At 44.0% G+C, this 18371-nt stretch overlaps 1 protein-coding gene across 2 annotated transcripts in view; it reads right to left on the bottom strand.

The window, feature by feature from the left end:
- The window catches only part of KIF3B (kinesin family member 3B), a 49115-nt gene extending 31255 nt beyond the window's left edge, over nt 1-17860 (bottom strand). Inside the window, exon 1 of one of the 2 annotated variants that reach the window (XM_012754785.2) lies at nt 17739-17860. The gene's annotated coding sequence lies outside the window, so the exon portion shown is untranslated. Of the gene's footprint in view, nt 1-14076; nt 14696-17738 lie in introns of those variants that run through there. The other variant, XM_012754786.2, reaches the window with a different exon arrangement.
- Nucleotides 17861-18371: the final 511 nt, after the last annotated feature.

Raw genomic sequence — 18371 nt, 5'->3', positions numbered from 1 at the left:
TAGGATTACAGGTGTGAGCCACCACACTGGCCTCTTATAGTTACTTTAAGGCCATAATTAAGTAACTGAATACATGTGCAAAGATGTATGTACATATTTCTGTTGATCATAGCACCATCTCTGAACACTTAAATACTCACCAATAATGGGTTGGTTAGATTACGGCACATCTATACAATGGGAAACTATGGAGTCATTAAAAATGTCAGTAAACCTCTAGGTATTTAGATATGGGAAGATATTCATGATATATTGCTGAGTGAAAAAGTAGGATGCAATTAATGTTTGTGTGTGTACATCTGAGGCTGAGGCAGTAAGGTCACTGGGGCCCAGGAGTTCAAGGTTGCAGTGAGCTATAATGACTCCACTGTACTCCAGCCCTGGCAACAGAGTGAGACCCTATCTCAAAAAAAAAAAAAAAAAAAAAATCCAAGACATGGAATTTCTATTTCAAGGGAGTATTCACATTTAGTTTTGGTATTGATTGCCCACTGCCCTCAAATAAGTTGTACCAATTTGAGATGCCATGGCTCTTACACGTCCTGTAAGGCTGGGGTCCCCAACCCCCAGGCTGTGGACCAGTACTGGTCCTTGGCCTCTTAGGAACAGGATCACACACCAGGAGGTGAGAGGCGGGCAAGCAAGCTTGTGCAGAAAGATATTTTGGGAACACTGTGTAAAGTCATTTTGTTAAAAGCATGAGTTTTGGTGTTTAAAAAGTCTAGGTTTAAATTTCTGCCCTGCCACTTACTAGCTATATAATCTTTTTTTGTTGTTGTTAACTTTTAATTTTAGGGGGGAAATGGGTCTTGCTCTGTCCCCTAGGCTGAAACCTTGAACTCCTGGGCTCAGGCGATCCTCTTGCCTCAGCCTCCTGAGTAGCTAAGACTACAGATATGTGCCACCAAGCCTCGCTAATTTTTTATATTTTTTTGTAGAAATGGGGGTCTCCCTTTGTTGCCCAGGCTAGTCTGGAACTCCTGACCTCAAGTGATCCTCCCACCTTGGCTTTCCAAAGTGCTGTAATTACAGGCATGAGCCACTGTACCCAGCCTGGCTATAAAGTCTTGAGAAAGTTACATAATTTTCTAAAATGGGGTTAATGACAACCTTTCCCTTAAGGAACTGTTTTAAGCATTAACTGAGCTAATAAATGTTAAATGCTTAGCCTAGTGCAAAGTACATAACACTCAGGAAATGCAAGCAATATTGATCTCTGGGTGGTGAGCTTGCAGGTGATATTTTTTGCTTTCTTTGGACATTTTTTTTTCTGTAGAGATGGTGTCTGGCTGTTGCCCAGACTGATCTCAAACTCCTCACCTCAAGTGATCCTCCCACCTCAGCCTCCCAAAGTGCTAGGATTACAGGCGTGAGCTACCACACCCAATCTTCTTGGACTTTATGATGGATGAGTATTTTGTTTTTTATAATTAAGGTGGGGGGATGCAATAAAGCAATTTTTTCTTTAGGGGAAAAAATTAGCAATTTTTTCTTTAGCTCCTTGATTTTAACTTAAGCATCTTAAGAACACAAGCTAGAGGCTGGGTGTAGTGGCTCACAACTGTAATCCTAGCACTCTGGGAGGCCGAGGCGGGCGGATTGCTCAAGGTCAGGAGTTCGAAACCAGCCTGAGCAAGACCCCGTCTCTACCAAAAATAGAAATAAATTAATTGACCAACTAAAAATATATATACAAAAAATTAGCCGGGCATGGTGGCACATGCCTGTAGTCCCAGCTACTCGGGAGGCTGAGGCAGTAGGATTGCTTGAGCTCAGGAGATTGAGGTTGCTGTGAGCGAGGCTGATGCCACGGCACTCACTCTAGCCTGGACAACAAAGTGAGACTCTGTCTCAAAAAAAAAAAAAAAAAAAAAAAAGAACACAAGCTAGTTCTCCAGAAAGAAAACTAAAAAGGTCACAGACAAGTAACACAAACCATAAATGCCTGCCCTGAATTCAAATGAGTGCCATGTGTTCCCTGTCATTTGATGATGTGAACAGGCAAATAAAGCATTTATTTGGGGGAGGAAGAGGGAAAGAAATTCTTTTTTTTGTATTCAATTGTGAAACATTCATAAAATACATTCATAAAAATATATTCAAGTCTATAGAACATCTCCCACTCGGAATCACCGTGGGTCTGAGACTTTACTGTATTCAATAGTCACAACTCACAGTATATCAAAAGCTTATGTGTATCCTCTTTTTTTTTTGAGACAGCCTAGCTCACAGCAACCTCAAACTCCTGAACTCAAGTGATCCTACTGCCTCAGCCTCCCAAGTAGCTGGGACTACAGGCATGCGCCACCATGCCCGGCTAATTTTTTCTATATATATTAGTTGGCCAATTAATTTCTTTCTATTTTATAGTAGAGATGGGTCTCGCTCTTGCTCAGGCTGGTTTCAAACTGCTGACCTTGAGCAATCCGCCCGCCTGGGCCTCCCAGAGTGCTAGGATTACAGGCGTGAGCCACCACATCTGGCCTTGTGTATCCTCTTTTAATCCTCAAAATCACCTTATGAGGAAGCAAGGCATTAGCCCATTTTAAAAATAAGGATGGGGCCAGGCACAGTGGCTCACGCCTGTGATCCTAGCACTCTGGGAGGCCTAGGTGGGAGGATCGCTTGAGCTCAGGAGTTTGAGACCAGCCTGAGCAAGAGCAAGACCCCGTCTCTACAAAAAATAGAAAACTTAGCCGAGTGTGGTGGCGCTCGCCCGTGTCGTCCCAGCTATTCTGGAGGCTGAGGTAGGAGGATCACCTGAGCGTAGGAGTTCAAGGTTGCAGTGAGCTAAGATGAGGCCACTGCACCATAGCCAGGGGGACAGAGTGAGACCCTGTCTCAAAAAAGAAAAAAAAAAGAGAGGCTCAGGGATATTAATTTTCCCAAGGTCACACAACAATCAAGTGAAGAGTCAGGATTCAAGACCAGGTTTATCTTATTTTAAAACCATATATAAACCATAATTTTAAAACATTTATATATATGTGCATATATGTGTGTATATCAATATATACAGATTAAACAATTCAAGCTGTACAGAAGAGTATACAACATGTAAATCTTCCCCCTACCCTTGGGGAGAGACCTGACGCACATGCCAGCATTAATCAATCTGCATTGCTTTCCCGTGTTTGTTTTGTTTTGTTTTTTTAATCTTTTTAACTCAACTAGCAGTATACTTATACACCTGCGGTCCCCACCCCCTGGACTGCGGGCTGCTAGCGGTCCATGGCCTGTTAGAGACCGGGCCACAGAGCTCTGCTGCCCCTCATCCCATGTCTCCTGCCCGGCACTTCATGGAAAATTGTTGTCCATGAAACTTAGGAACCTGGGTGCAGCACAGCAGGAGGTGAGTGGCGGGCCACCTGTATTTACAGCCACTCCCCAGCGCCCACATCGCTGCCTGAGCTCCAGCACCACCCCCTTCCGTGGAAAAACTGTCTTCCATGAAACCGGTCTCTGGTGCCAAAAAGGTTGGGGACTGCTGCTATACACCACTGTACTTCTTACTTTATAGATCTCAGAGAACTCCCTCCCTTCCTCACTCTTTTATTAAATAGCTACCTAAATGCCATAGTATGGTTGTCGTATAATGTATTTCATCAGACTCCTGCTGTGGACCTTCTAAATGTTTCAGGTCTTTCACTACTGCAAACAACACTGCAATAATTATCCTGAACATATACACCTTTAGAACAGGTGGGTGTAATTGGTAGGATCCATTCCCAGAGGTGGGAATGCTAAGCACACTCTTTTTTTTTTTTTTTTTTTTTTTTTTGAGACAGAGTCTCACTTTGTTGTCCAGGCTAGAGTGAGTGCCGTGGCGTCAGCCTAGCTCACAGCAACCTCAAACTCCTGGGCTCGAGTGATCCTTCTGCCTCAGCCTCCCGAGTAGCTGGGACTACAGGCATGCGCCACCATGCCCGGCTAATTTTTTATATATATATATCAGTTGGCCAATTGATTTCTTTCTATTTATAGTAGAGACGGGGTCTCGCTCTTGCTCAGGCTGGTTTTGAACTCCTGACCTTGAGCAATCCGCCCGCCTCGGCCTCCCAAGAGCTAGGATTACAGGCGTGAGCCACAGCGCCCGGCCAGCACACTCCTTTTTGACAGAAGGCACCATATCTTGCTCCCTTCCCCAGGCTATACCATTCATCCTCCACCATCACTGCACCCCATTTCCCACAAGATCCCGACACACAGAGCCAACCACCACTAAGCTATGAGGTTCGAAGAGCCTTTCTACCAGAAACTTCTTGTTCCGGGTACTAATCTAACAAAGAAATGAAGTTGTTTCTCTGCTAAAAATTTACACCCTAAGACCCTTAATCAACCAAATGCAACATATGGCTCTTGTTTGGGGCCCTTTTTTTGGATTTTGATTCAAACAAACCAACTGTGAAAAAAAATCTACAACACTTAACTCTCAAAAATATTAATAAAAAAAGAAAAATGTACGGGACAATCAAAATTTACAACACTTGGCCGGGCGCTGTGGCTCACGCCTGTAATCCTAGCTCTTGGGAGGCCGAGGCGGGCGGATTGCTCAAGGTCAGGAGTTCAAAACCAGCCTGAGCAAGAGCGAGACCCCATCTCTACTATAAATAGAAAGAAATTAATTGGCCAACTGATATATATAAAAAAAAAATTAGCCGGGCATGGTGGCGCATGCCTGTAGTCCCAGCTACTCGGGAGGCTGAGGCAGAAGGATCACTCAAGCCCAGGAGTTTGAGGTTGCTGTGAGCTAGGCTGACGCCACGGCACTCACTCTAGCCTGGACAACAAAGCGAGACTCTGTCTCAGAAAAAAAAAAAAAAAAAATTTACAACACTGGATATGAGATAGTGTTAAAGAATTATTGTGACATTTTTAGGTATAAAAGTGGTATTGTTTTTAAAAGAAAGTTATATTTTAGAGAATAAACAAAAGTATTCTCAGATAATTATATGCTATCTGGGATTTCTTTCACAATCATCAGGGGTTGGGGGGGTGGATGGAAGGTTACAGGTGAAACAGGATTGCTATGTGCTGATAACTGCTGGAGCTGGGTTAATGGGTTCATGATTCATTAGTACTATTCAACTTTTATGTATGCTTGGGATTTTCCAAAATGACAAAAAAAAAATCACCCTCTGACCAATGTCTTTTCATTAAAAATATATTTTTTTAATTATGGTAAAAAGAATACCCCAACATAGGATAAAATTTACCCTTTTAATCATTTTTAAGTGTGCAGTTGAGGAGTGTTAAGTATATTCACATTGTTTTATAACATCTCTGGAACTTTTTCATCTTATAAAACTGAAAGTTTTATTTTTTCTTTTTTCACACGTGGAACTCCTGTGAAAAACTGAAAGTTTATACCCATTGAACAACTCCTTGTTTCCCCTTCCCCCAGCCCCTGGTAACCATGATTCCATGTTCTGACTACTACCGATATTTCATATAAGTGGAATCATACCATATTTGTGTATGGCTTATTTATTATTATTTATGGCTTTTATGACTGTCTTATTTCATTCAGCATGATGTCCTCAAGGTTCATCAATACTGAAGTATGTATTAGAACTCCTCCCCCTTTTTTAAGGCTGAATAATACTCCACTGTATGTATGTACCACATTTTCTCTATACATTTATCTGTCAATGGATATTTGGGCTAATTCCACCTCTTGGCTATTGTAAATAACCCTGGAGTGAAAAGGGGTGTGCTCAATGGCTTTTTGTTTTAATCAAATTGCCATTCAGCTGGGTAGAGAGCCATAACAAAAGCTGTGTTTAAAAGTGGCCTAGGCCAGCAGGTGGCTCACGCCTGTAATCCTAGCACTCTGGGAGGCCCAGGCGGGCGGATTGCTCAAGGTCAGGAGTTCGAAACCAGCCTGAGCAAGAGCAAGACCCCGTCTCTACTATAAATAGAAAGAAATTAATTGGCCAACTAATATATATAGAAAAAAATTAGCCAGGCATGGTGGCACATGCCTGTAGTCCCAGCTACTTGGGAGGCTGAGGCAGGAGAATTGCTTGAGCCCAGGAGATTGAGGTTACTGTGAGCTAGGCTGATGCCACGGCACTCACTCTAGCCTGGGCAACAAAGTGAAACTCTGTCTCAAAAAAACCAAATAAATAAAAAATAAATAAATAGGCCGGGCGCGGTGGCTCACGCCTGTAATCCTAGCACTCTGGGAGGCCGAGGCGGGCGGATTGCTCAAGGTCAGGAGTTCAAAACCAACCTGAGCGAGACCCCGTCTCTACCATAAAAATAGAAAGAAATTAATTGGCCAACTAATATATATATATATAAAAATCAGCCGGGCATGGTGGCTTGTGCCTGTAGTCCCAGCTACTCGGGAGGCTGAGGCAGGAGGATCACTTGAGCCCAGGAGTTTGAGGTTGCTGTGAGCTAGGCTGACGCCACGGCACTCACTCTAGCCTAGGCAAGAAAGCGAGACTCTGTCTCAAAAAAAAAAAATAAATAAAAAATAAATAAATAAATAAAAGTGGCCTAAATAGCAAAAAAGAGACTCAGATATACCTGAGACTGAAGCCCAGCTCTACCACTCCTAGTTCTGGGACTCTGCATAAGTTCCTTATCCCTGTGAGCCTATTTCCTCATCTGTAAAATGGGAATGCCACCAATACCCTGCTCCTTGCGGCCATGTAAGGAGCAGATGAGGACAGGCATCAAGTGACTGGCCCACAAGAGGTGCCTTCTGCTCTGACCCAATTTATAGAAGAAAAAATCCTGAGACCTGTACAGGGAAGTAACATGGCACACTGAGTTAATAAGTGGCAAAGCAAGCAGAAACCAGGTCAACCTGGCTCCAAAGTCCATGGCCTTTTTCCAGACTAGCATGTCCTAAATGTCAGTCATCTGATTGTCCCTTCACAATAACAGCACCATCTGTACTATTATTTACTTAAGGTTTTTCTTTAAATCTTTCTTTCTTTCTTTTCAGAGACATCACATGTATCTTTTTTTTTTTTAAAGATGGGGTCTTGCTATGTTGCCCAGGCTGGTCTTGAACTCCTAGTCTCAAGCAATCCTCCTACCTCAGCCTCCCAGCACTGGTATCACAGCTATGAACCCCCAGCCATGCCTAAATCTACTTTCTTTTAACATATTTTATTTTAAAAAGAATTTTTATATCACTACCATGAATAGAAAATCAGTATGATGTGTTATGAATGGAAGATAACTGTGAAAACAAATATAAGGACACACAACAAGGTTATTAAACTCTAGCTAGATACTATAGCTTATCTAAGTCCTGAGATTTGATTTCTATTGGTTTGAAAAGGTTTGATTTGATCTCTGTTGGTTAGCAAGTATTAAGAAATAGACTGGCACCAAACAAATATAGTATCCTCCTTGACACAGTCAGAAGAACCAAAAGTGAGTTTAAAAGGGAATAGTTCTCCTCATGGCATTCAACATAATTTCAGATGTTGTGTGTTAGTGTCACCTAAAGTCCCCTCCTGTTCCACCTGGTTCAGCTCTGCAGAATATAAGGCCCCACACAGACCCTCCAAACCAGAATTGTGTTTAATCAAGATCCCTGGGCCAGGAGCAATGGTTCACACCTGTAATCCTAGCACTCTGGAAGGCTGAGGTGGGAGGATCAGTTGAGGTCAGGAGTTCAAGACCAGCCTAAGCAAGAGCAAGACCCCATCTATACTAAAAATAGAAAAATTAGCTGGGCATGGTGGCACACTCCTATAGTCTCAGCTACTCGGGAGGCTGAGGCAGGGGATCCGATCGCCTGAGCCCAGGTTGCTGTGAGCTAGGCTGATGCCATGGCCCCTCTACTCAGGGCAACAGAGTGAGACACTGTCTGACAAAAAAAAAAAAAAAAGACCCCTGGTGATTCATGCCTATACATGCTACCTCTACAGTATACAGTTCCCAAAGTTGATCAAACAGAATTTCTTATAAATCATAGACTTAATTTCAGTAATATAATGAGTTAAATACTTTTAAAAAATTCCTCTTCCTGGCCGGGCGCTGTGGCTCACGCCTGTAATCCTAGCTCTTGGGAGGCCGAGGCGGGCGGATTGCTCAAGGTCAGGAGTTCAAAACCAGCCTGAGCAAGAGCGAGACCCCCGTCTCTACTATAAATAGAAAGAAATCAATTGGCCAACTGATATATATATAAAAAATTAGCCGGGCATGGTGGCACATGCCTGTAGTCCCAGCTACCAGGGAGGCTGAGGCAGAAGGATCACTCGAGCCCAGGAGTTTGAGGTTGCTGTGAGCTAGGCTGACGCCACGGCACTCACTCTAGCCTGGGCAACAAAGCGAGACTCTGTCTCAAAAAAAAAAAAAAAAAAAAAAAAAATTCCTCTTCCAAAGTCCATCAGAACTGTCTTGGTTCACTGTCCAATTCTATAATGATATGCAGCTCACACAGTGCATATAACCAATATTGCACATATAATATTTCTTATTAATGTTGTCAACAGCTTATTCAGATAATAAAAGGTTTAAATGCCAAAGGCCCACATTCAGGGTCCTACTCACAGGGAACTCTCCATGAGAAAGAAAAATGGGGCCAGGTGTAGTGACTTACACCTGTAATCCCAGCACTCTAGGAGGCTGAGGCAGGAGGATTGTTTGAGGTCAGGAGTTCCAGACAAGCCTGAGCAAGAGTCAGACCCCATCTCTACAAAAAATAGAAAAATCAGTCTGGTGTGGTCCAGCTTCTCAGGAGGCTGGGACAGGAGAATTGCTTGAGACCAGCAGTTTGAGGTTGCTGTGAGCTAGGCTGATGCCACTCTAGCCAGGGCAACAGAGCAAGACCATGTCTCAAGACAAATGGATTAAGGAGAATACTTTATAGCATGTGAATTCTATTTAATAAAGCTGGATTTTTTTAAAGATACTTTTAGAGGATCCTAAGAAGGGAAATGTACAGGTTGTCTTTAGAATTTTTTAAAGTTCTAATTTTTCACAAACCACTTATTTAGAATTGTTCTCTTAAGAGGCTGATAGAGAAGCAGATGTTCCCTACAACAGCATAATATGTGGTTATAAAAAGGTAGAAACAACTTAAATGCCCAATGCTAGGGAAAGTTTAGTAGTTATCAACACATGGGGAAATGGTTATGAAATAATGTTAAGTGAACATTTCCAAATACAAAATGGGAGACAGACTTTGAATACATCTATCTAAAAATATATCTGCGAGTGGACAAGTAAGCTAAAAACTGAGCTAGGATACCATCATGGATAATTCCCCCCCCCAAAATTATAATACTGTCTGTCTTTTCAGCTTTAACACTACCTTGTTAAAATTTAAGGGGGCTGCCTTTATAATTAAAAATTTTTAACAATTAAAGGATCTAGTTTAAGGCCGGGCGAGGTGGCTCACACCTGTAATCCTAGCACTCTGGAGGCCGAGGCAGGCGGATTGCTCAAGGTCAGGAGTTCGAAACCAGCCTGAGCAAGAGCGAGACCCCGTCTCTACTATAAATAGAAAGAAATTAATTGGCCAACTAATATATATATAGGAAAAATTAGCCGGGCGTGGTGGCGCATGCCTGTAATCCCAGCTACTCGGGAGGCTGAGGCAGCAGGATTGTCTGAGCCCAGGAATCTGAGGTTGCTGTGAGCGAGGCTGATGCCACGGCACTCACTCTAGCCTGGGCAACAAAGCAAGACTCTGTCTCAAAACAAAACAAAACAAAACAAAAAAGGATCTAGTTTAAAGAAATCACCAATGCAGACAAAGGTTTACACAAAGATAATCATTAAGATGTTCTCTGTAGCATTATTCATAACATTTAAATATTGAAACAATGGAGAAATAGGTAAGAACTACACGTCTATATGATAAAATGTATCTAGGAATATATGGGCATATGGACAGAAAAATGTTAAATGGTTATTTCTGGGTGGTGGGACTGAAGGTGAATTCTATTTACTTTAATCTTTTCAGGGTTTTCCTCAATGGGAAATTTATTATTTGTATAATCAGGAAAAAAAATTCTATTAAGAAAAAAGCAGCAGCAGCAGCAGCAGGCTGGGTACAGTGGCTCATGCCTATAAACCCAGCACTTAGGGAGGCTGAGGTAAAAGGATCACTTGAGGACAGGCATTTGAGACCAACCTAGGCAATAAAGTGAGACCCCATCTCTGCAAAAAAATGTGAGCTGAGCATAGTAGTGCACACCTGTAGTCCCAGCTACTCGGGGGCTGAAGTGGGAGGATCACTTGAGCCCAGGAGTTTGAAGCTGCAGTGAATTATGATTGCACCACCTCACTAGAGCCTGGGCTACAGAGCAAGACCCTGTCTCTAAATAAATAAATAGATTTTTAAAAGCTGACAATTGGAGAACTGAAGAAGGGAAAATATTGCATACATTTCTTAGGCTAGAACCTAATTTAGTATTGCAGATCTTGCAAAACCAGTAACTATTTCCACCAAGGACTGTCTTCTTGTGGTTATCTTTAAGTAACTTGAGCTGATATTTTATCTTACCTGGATGGAATCTTTTATGATTTACCAGCTAGAATTTTTGCTTAGGTTCCTGAAATGTGTTATAAAGTAATGATTACTGCAATTCACTACGCTGCCAGAGATGTGCTATGAGCTTTTAATTTCTGTCTAATATATGTCACACACAAAAGCCCAAGCAAGCCCTTCCTGAAACCACTGCTGAAGGTGATATGAAAGACCCCACAGTGGGTAACAGTATGTCAAATCCCAAGCTCCCAATAATCTATGGCAATTTCTATTTCACTTGGACCCACTTCCATTTATATACTATGTTAAAGTATGACAAAATGCAAGTGCTGCAAATATCTTGCCAAAAACTTTAAAAATAAAACCACACCCACCATGATTATCACTGGTTCCCTCTCTAATGCAAATTATGATTTAAATAAATCAGCATACTAAAGATAGATTTGCCTGTGTGTGAAAAGCTCAATGCCCGCAATCAATGTGACAAAGTAAGGAGACACAATGTGTCACCATGATTAACTGAGCCTTAAACACGAACATCCCAAGTGCAGTGCAGATGTATGATGCTGATAAGATGGGCTGATTGTAATGTTCTCTGACTGCCAAGAAATACATGTTAAAAGCCCCACCAGAAGGTCTGGGTGAAAGCCCAGCATGAAATCACCACAGAAGGGAAAATATCACCCAACTCAAGGCTCAGTCTTTTGGGCAGGGCTTGACAGGCCTTGAAAAAACTGTCACAAGTCTAAGAAAGGGGGGAGAGAGGGGCAGAGAGGTTGAGTTACTTGCTCCAAGTCACACCCAGGTCCCACTGCCTTTTCCCTACAGAATTTCCTGTGATGGCACAGGCCTTGACCATGAAATCTTTCTAAGAGTCTGGAGAGATAGGCGCTGTTGAAAGGGAAAAAAAATGAGCCCATGGGGCAGAGAGGGAAACCTAAGGCTTTATGAGATTGAATCTTTTACAATTAGTCAGCAGGTGTTACACATGACTTTAGTCACCCTCTTCTCAACCAGTGTAGATATTATCACCAGAATCAAGAAACAGTTTAGGGCTAAATGACTCAGAATACAAACTCACAGTTCCTACCAGCTTCAGTTGTTTCATCCCTCAAATTAGACCACTAAGAAGTGTAAGAGGTGGCCTATCTTACCAAATTGGATATCTGTTTGACACCATCATTGTGCTAAAATAGCTAGAGGGCTTAGTGGCTCACACCTGCAATCCTAGCACTTTGGGAGGAATTGCTTGAGGTCAGGAGTTGAGACCAGCCTGGACAAGGGCAGGACCTTTCTATATAAAAAACAGAAAAATTAGCTGGGCCACACGCCTCTCACTTGTAGTCCCATGACCTATGATGATGCCACTGCACTCTAGCCTGGGCGACAGAGTAAGACCCTGTCTCAAAAAAACTTTCTTTTTTTTAGTCACCCAGGTATGGAAGAGGAAGGTTTTTGACAAAACACCAGGGATGTGGTCATTGCCCACCTGAAAAGCAGATGAACAAGTGAGTGGTAGAAAGAGCAACAGACTTGGAGTCAGCAGATGTGGGGAAGTTATTTGACTTTTTTATGTCTCTACTTTCCTCTTCTGGAAACCTGTGTTACATTATTGCTGTGATGTCTAAATGAAACATCTGTAAAGTGCTTAGAACAGTGAGTGCTTGGCTCAATAAATGTTAGCTATTATTATTACTTTCATTGTCATGATCATTGACGTGTCCTAGTTTTGTTCCTGATTACCTAGATGAGTATGTCTCAAACTTTACCGCACACAGGAAACACCCAGGGATCCTGATATAATGCACACTCTGGTTCATCAGATCTAGGCCTAGAGTTTGCATTTCTACCAAGGTCCCAGGTACACAGGTATCTCTGTCATGCAGAGCACACTTTGAGCAGCACGAATATGCCTAACCCAGCTCCTAGCAGCTGCTTAATATCACCGACAAAACAAGCAAACTCTCTGCAACTCAATGTCTTCATCTGTAAACTGGTAATTCATATTCCATGTGACCTCAACTAACTGGAAATTAGTAAATGAGAATGTACAGGAAAGAGCATTCTAAACTGCAAAGTTATACAAGTGGTAGCAGCAAGGCTATTAGTCTTACTATTCACAATGTTGAATTTACAACATTGTAATGCTCAAGTTTACAAGTGTAATTATGGCAATATATAAAAACAAGGCTTGAATTCCTTTGTTCAGAACAGATACTCCATTCAAGAATCCTCTAGGGGGCCAGGGCTCACACCTGTAATCCTAGCACTCTGGGAAGCCAAAGCAGGAGGATCGTTTGAACTCAGGAGTTTGAGACCAGCCTGAGCAAGAGCGAGACCCCCGTCTCTATTTAAAAAATAGAAATAAATTAGCTGGAAAACTAAAAAAAAAAATATATATATATATATATATATAAAATTAGCCAGGCATGGTGGCTGGCTACAGATGCATGCCTGTAGTCCCAGCTATTTGGGAGGCTAAGGTAGGAGGATTGCTTGATCCCAGGAGTTTGAGGTTGCTGTGAGCTAGGCTGACACCACAGCACTCTAGCTTGGGCAACAGAGTGAAACTCTCAAAAAAAAAAAAAATCCTCTAGGAATTCTGGCAAAACACAACAGCTTTTCAAGGGATTCCCAAATCAAAAGCTCTGAAACTTTAGAACTGTCCTTCAGTGGCCAGGAAAGCACTACTTTGGCAGGAAGAGGGTGGCCACTTGAGGCGCTGAGAGTGAGCTTCGCTAGTCAGTCTACTCCCTCTCCCGGAGCTGGCCAGCCTCCTTCAGCCTCCATCAGCCAAGATCCTCAGTCAGAACAGCAATGCCAACAGCACAAGACAGATGGGCACTGCCCTGACAAGGCCCACACCTGCTGCTCCACAAGCTGGCAAACAGTCAGCCTGTGAGAAAAGCAGTGTGTTTTGTTTGTGTGTGTGTTTTGTTGGTCTAAGGTAGATGCTTTAATCAGATGTACCTGGCTAGCTTCCTTCCGCATACTCTGCCATTTCCTCCTCACAGATTATAAAGCATGATGTTCATACCTTGTGCCTCTCCTCTAAGGAGTTCAAAGTGAACTATGGCTAGCTCTTCCTCATAGAGGCCCTTACCAAGAAGTCCCCTCATCATTTCAGAGGCAGATGGCACCTCCAACGTATACCTAATGGCTCAGGCCAAAACCCAGGAGTCATCCTTAATTTTTCCCACTCCCTCACCACCACTCTCCCCCACCATCCTGCTTGTTCTACCTCAAAACATATCCCCAATCCATCCTTTCTTACTGTCTCCACTGCCACCAACATAGAAGGCCACCATTATCTCTCACCTAAGCTCCTACCTAGTCTCCCGGCTGCCACTCCTATGCCCTCTGAAATTCACTGGCCACATACAGGACAGAGTGATTTTTCTAAAAAAAAAAAATAAAAAAATAGATCACGCCACTCCCCTTTTCATAGCCTTCAATGGTTCCTACTGCTTTTAGAAAATCCCAACTCCTTACTCCAGCCTACAAGGCGCTCTACGACCCGAGAGCCCCGTACATCCACCCACCTCTCCACTCCCTCTGACTCACCTGCCCCAGCCATGCTAAGCCTTCATGCAGTTCCCGGAACTTACCGAGCTTGTCCCCACTTGAGAGCCTTTCCCTGTGCTCTTCCTTCTGACACATCTTCAAATGGCTGGGCCCTCCCTGGGGGCAAATCTTAACAAAAATGTCACTGCCTTAGAGAGGCCTTTTCTGATGGTCCAGTTAAAGTAGCAGCACCCCCAATCCTCTGGAGCAGTTACTCTCTGTGACATCACTGTTTCATTGTTTTCACATCACTTATTTCTATCCAAATTACCTCATTCATTTATTGATTTATCTTTCTGTTTGCTACTACTGGAATGTAAGCTGCATGAGAGCAAGGACCTTTCTACCGTCATATCTCCAGGCTGGGACAGAACTGATACATATCAGATGCTCAGCAAATGTTGAATAAATAAAGCCAAGAGAGCGCAGTGGCAAGAGCACTGAACTTGGAGTTAGAAGACCTGGATTCCAATGGGAAATGGACTACTTACTAGCAGCATGGCTTCTCCTCCCTCAGGTTCCCTGACTATAAAATAGGGGTCTTAATCTGCACCTGACCTTCCTTGAAGGGTTATTGATGAGACCAAATGAATAAAGGCAGGTTTAAGCATTCTTGTAAACCATTATGCACTATACAGATAGTATTGTATTGTTAACCACCCTCTTTCTCAGGGACCCATAAATCAATGGATGAAAAGGCTTAAGGGGGCCAGGCATGGTGGCTCACGCCTGTAATCCTAGCATTCTGGGAGGCTGAGGCTGGAGGATCGTTTGAGCTCAGGAGTTCGAGACCAGCCTGAGAAAGAGCGAGACCCCATCTCTACTAAAAATATAGAAAGAAATTAGCTGGACAACTAAAATTTATATATATATATATATATACACTTATTTATATAATAAAGATAAATTAAATTTATATAAATATATAAATTTATATAAATTTAATAATTTAAAAATAATTTATATAAATATATAAAATAAATTTATATTGTATATATTTATATATATGTAAATTAGCCAGGCATGGTGGCACTTGCCTGTATCAGTCCCAGCTACTCAGGAGGCTGAGGCAGGAGGATTGTTTGAGCCCAGGAGTTCAAGGTTGCTGTGAGCTAGGCTGATACCACGGCACTCTAGCCCTGGCAGCAGAATGAGACTCTGTCTCAAAAAAAAAAGAAAAGAAAAGGCTTAAGGGGTCATCTGAGGCTTCTAATCCAGGCACCTAAAACAAGTCTGGGGATACAACAGAAAAGATTTACAACAGAAGCATTATGCAGCAGGGGCAAATGCAACATATAAATTCATTTAAAGAACTCAAATCATGTCAAGTGCTAGTTTAAGCTCGGGTTCCTTGAAGGATGTGGAGATGGGATTGAGCTCTACATCCTCCATGTGACTGGCATAAAGGGATTTAACACACATTTCCTCAACTGGGTGTCAAGCTACCAAAACTGGCATCCTACCATCATCTTTCACCTTTCTTTGCAACCCATTGTGGCACAGGATCATAGGTTCCTGGGGCAATGCTATAATAATCCCAACATTTATGTAATGCTATGATGGCTACTGTTTCATGCTTGCAATGACCCTGTGAAGTTGAGAGACCTGGTATTATCACATCCTTTTAACTTACTCATTTGAGACAAGGTCTCACTCTGTTGCCCAAGCTAGAGTGCAATGGCTGCAACCTCAAACTCCTGGGCTCAAGGGATCCTCCTGCCTCAGCCTCCCGAAGTAGCTGGGACTATCGGCTCCTACGATCACACCTGGCTAATTTTTCTATTTTTGTAGAGACAGGGTCTCACTTTTGCTCAGGCTGTTCTCAAAGTCCTGGCCTCAAGCAATCCTCCTCCCTCAGCCTCCCAGAGTGCTAGGATTACAGGTGTGAGCCACCATGCCAGCCTAGGTACTATTATTATCTCCATTCTATACATGAGGAAACCACAACACAAAAAGGTGAAGTAAACTGTGGCAGAGCCAAGATTTTAACCCAAGCAGCTTGACTACATGCTTTTAACCACAATTGCACAACAGCACTGAAAGGGCATTCAGTATTATCTAGCCTACTCCCCTAACTTTTATTTTTAATTGACGGATTGAGTGATTGATTAGCAGGGTCTCACTCTGTCGCCCAGGCTAGAATGCAGTGGCTCAATCACAGCTCACTGCAACCTCAAACTCCTGGGCTCAAGGGATCCTCCTGCCTTGATATCCCAAAGTGCTGGGATTACAGACATGAACCATCCGCCCAGCTGCCTACTCCCCTCATTTTAAAGAGGAGGGCACGAGGGACAGACAAGCTCCCTTTTAAACATTTCAGTTCTTTTCTGAGGTCCACGCTTTGGATGGTATCTATTTAAATGAAGCTTTATGTGAGATCTTGTTTCCTTGCCATTGAAAGAAAAGCCTCTAGCCATAGCAGTTATAAGTAACAAAAGAATACCCTTGTGGCCTTATGGCAGCTACTGTTGAAAAATCAGAGGCAGCAGGGTATGGGGGATAAAATACAGGATTTACCAAGAAGTATGTCCAGTTCCATCATTTAATAGGTATAAAATTCTTAGGCAAGTCATTCACTTTTCTGAATCTCAGTTTCCTTATCTGCAAAATGGGGATGACACACCAGCAATCTGGTAAAGTCTATGTCAAGAGTAAACGAAATAACATACCTGAAAAATGCTTCTTAATCATATACTTGTAAGTAGTTATTACTGCTTTAAGCACTTCCCAAAGGATATAAAGATGCCCTTTTTCTTCTGGAAGGGTCGACAAGGCCCAAGCAGAAAACCATAACCCCAGCCATCTACAAGGACCTCAAGGTTTCACCCACTTGGGCTGTCTGCAGAAGTCCACCCCTGCTCTGAGCAGGATGGAGAAGTAAAACTGGGGGTGGGAGGGATGTCACAGCGATAGAACTATCCGTAGGAATTGGTGCTCCACACACTTAAGTCCTACCTGTCCCAAAGTCATCTCCTCCTGGAAGTCTTCCCCTCCTACCCCAGAGGCCTCATAATATAGCTTGTTGAGCACTTACCTACATGCCAAGCTACTTGTCATACCCAATCTCATTGGATTTTCACTGTAGCCCATTATCCCATTTCATATATAAAAAAAAGAAGGCTCAAAGAGATTAACTTGCCAAAAGCTACAGAGTTACTAAGTGGAGATGCCAAGCCTCTAACTCACTCAGACTTCAAACTGGACTCTTGGCCCCCATGCTAGCGTTTCCTAAGAATTCTCCCTCTTCCCATCTAAGGCACTTTCACACACACCCCTCATCATCTTAACTACTCTGAGCAGCAAGTGTTAGGACCCCACTGGACTAACAGGTCAACTGAGGCCAGAGAGGGGAAGGCACTTGCCCAAGGTCACACAGCAAGCCAGGGACAGCGCCAAGGTCTGGACCTCAGGCTCTCGCTTCCGTGTCCCCCTCCGGAGCAGGGGCCCTGACCACGGCCCCAGGCCCCCCAAGAGGACTCCGACCCCAGGCGGTCGTGTCTGGGGGTCGGGCTGCGACCCCGCCCGGGGGAGGAGGGGCGAGGCCGCCCGGACAACCAGAGGATGCCCGGGAGGCAGGGCAGAGGATGCTCCAGCTCGCGGGGCTGCAAAGGCAGGCGGCGGCGACGCCGGCGCGGACGGCCGGGAAAACCCCGGGCGGCTGGAGGGATCTGCCCGGCCCGGGGGCGCCGGGCCCCTCCCGACTCACCTGCGGCCAGAGGCGAAAGCGGGCGGCGGCGGCGGCGACGGCGGCGGCGGCGGGGGCGGCAAACCCCGGGCTCAGCCATTCCCCGTTGCCCCGGATGGGGAGAGACGGTGGCCGCTCACTTCCTTAGCAACCTGGCTCGGCGACCCACTTCCTTAGCAACCCGTGTCAATTTCAATAACTTTATTGGGACCGGGGCGGCGGACAGGGTAGGCCGGCTGGGCGGTCGCGGCTAGGTAGCGGCGCTTGATGGGTGCCCCACGCGCCGCGCTCTTTTCATCCACGGAAGGGGTGAGAGCCGAGCGCGCTGTGGCCTGACTCCACCCGCTGAGCTCGCGTGCCTCAGTTTCCCATCTGTAAAATGGAACGCACTGCCTTGGTCGCGCAAATGCGATTTCATCCGCCACCGTTTGTCCTTTTCTAAAAACGATTTCACATCCGTTACCTGACTTGTGTCTCAAACTGCCACTGAGATAGCTCTCATTTAGGGTCCACCCCATGACTCAGGCCAAACACTTAGGGATCATTCTTGTCTCTTTCCTGGCCTTCACCCCTCACATCCATTCAGTCCCCATGTCTCTCAGTCTACCTCTCAAATATTTCCCGTCTATCCACCTTTCTCCATTGTCTGCGCCA

This window comes from Microcebus murinus, chromosome 16 (assembly GCF_040939455.1).
Source record: "Microcebus murinus isolate Inina chromosome 16, M.murinus_Inina_mat1.0, whole genome shotgun sequence".
Lineage (NCBI taxonomy): Eukaryota > Metazoa > Chordata > Mammalia > Primates > Cheirogaleidae > Microcebus > Microcebus murinus.
The sequence above is the reverse complement of the archived record's forward strand: the minus strand, read 5'-3'. Positions and strand labels throughout refer to the sequence as shown.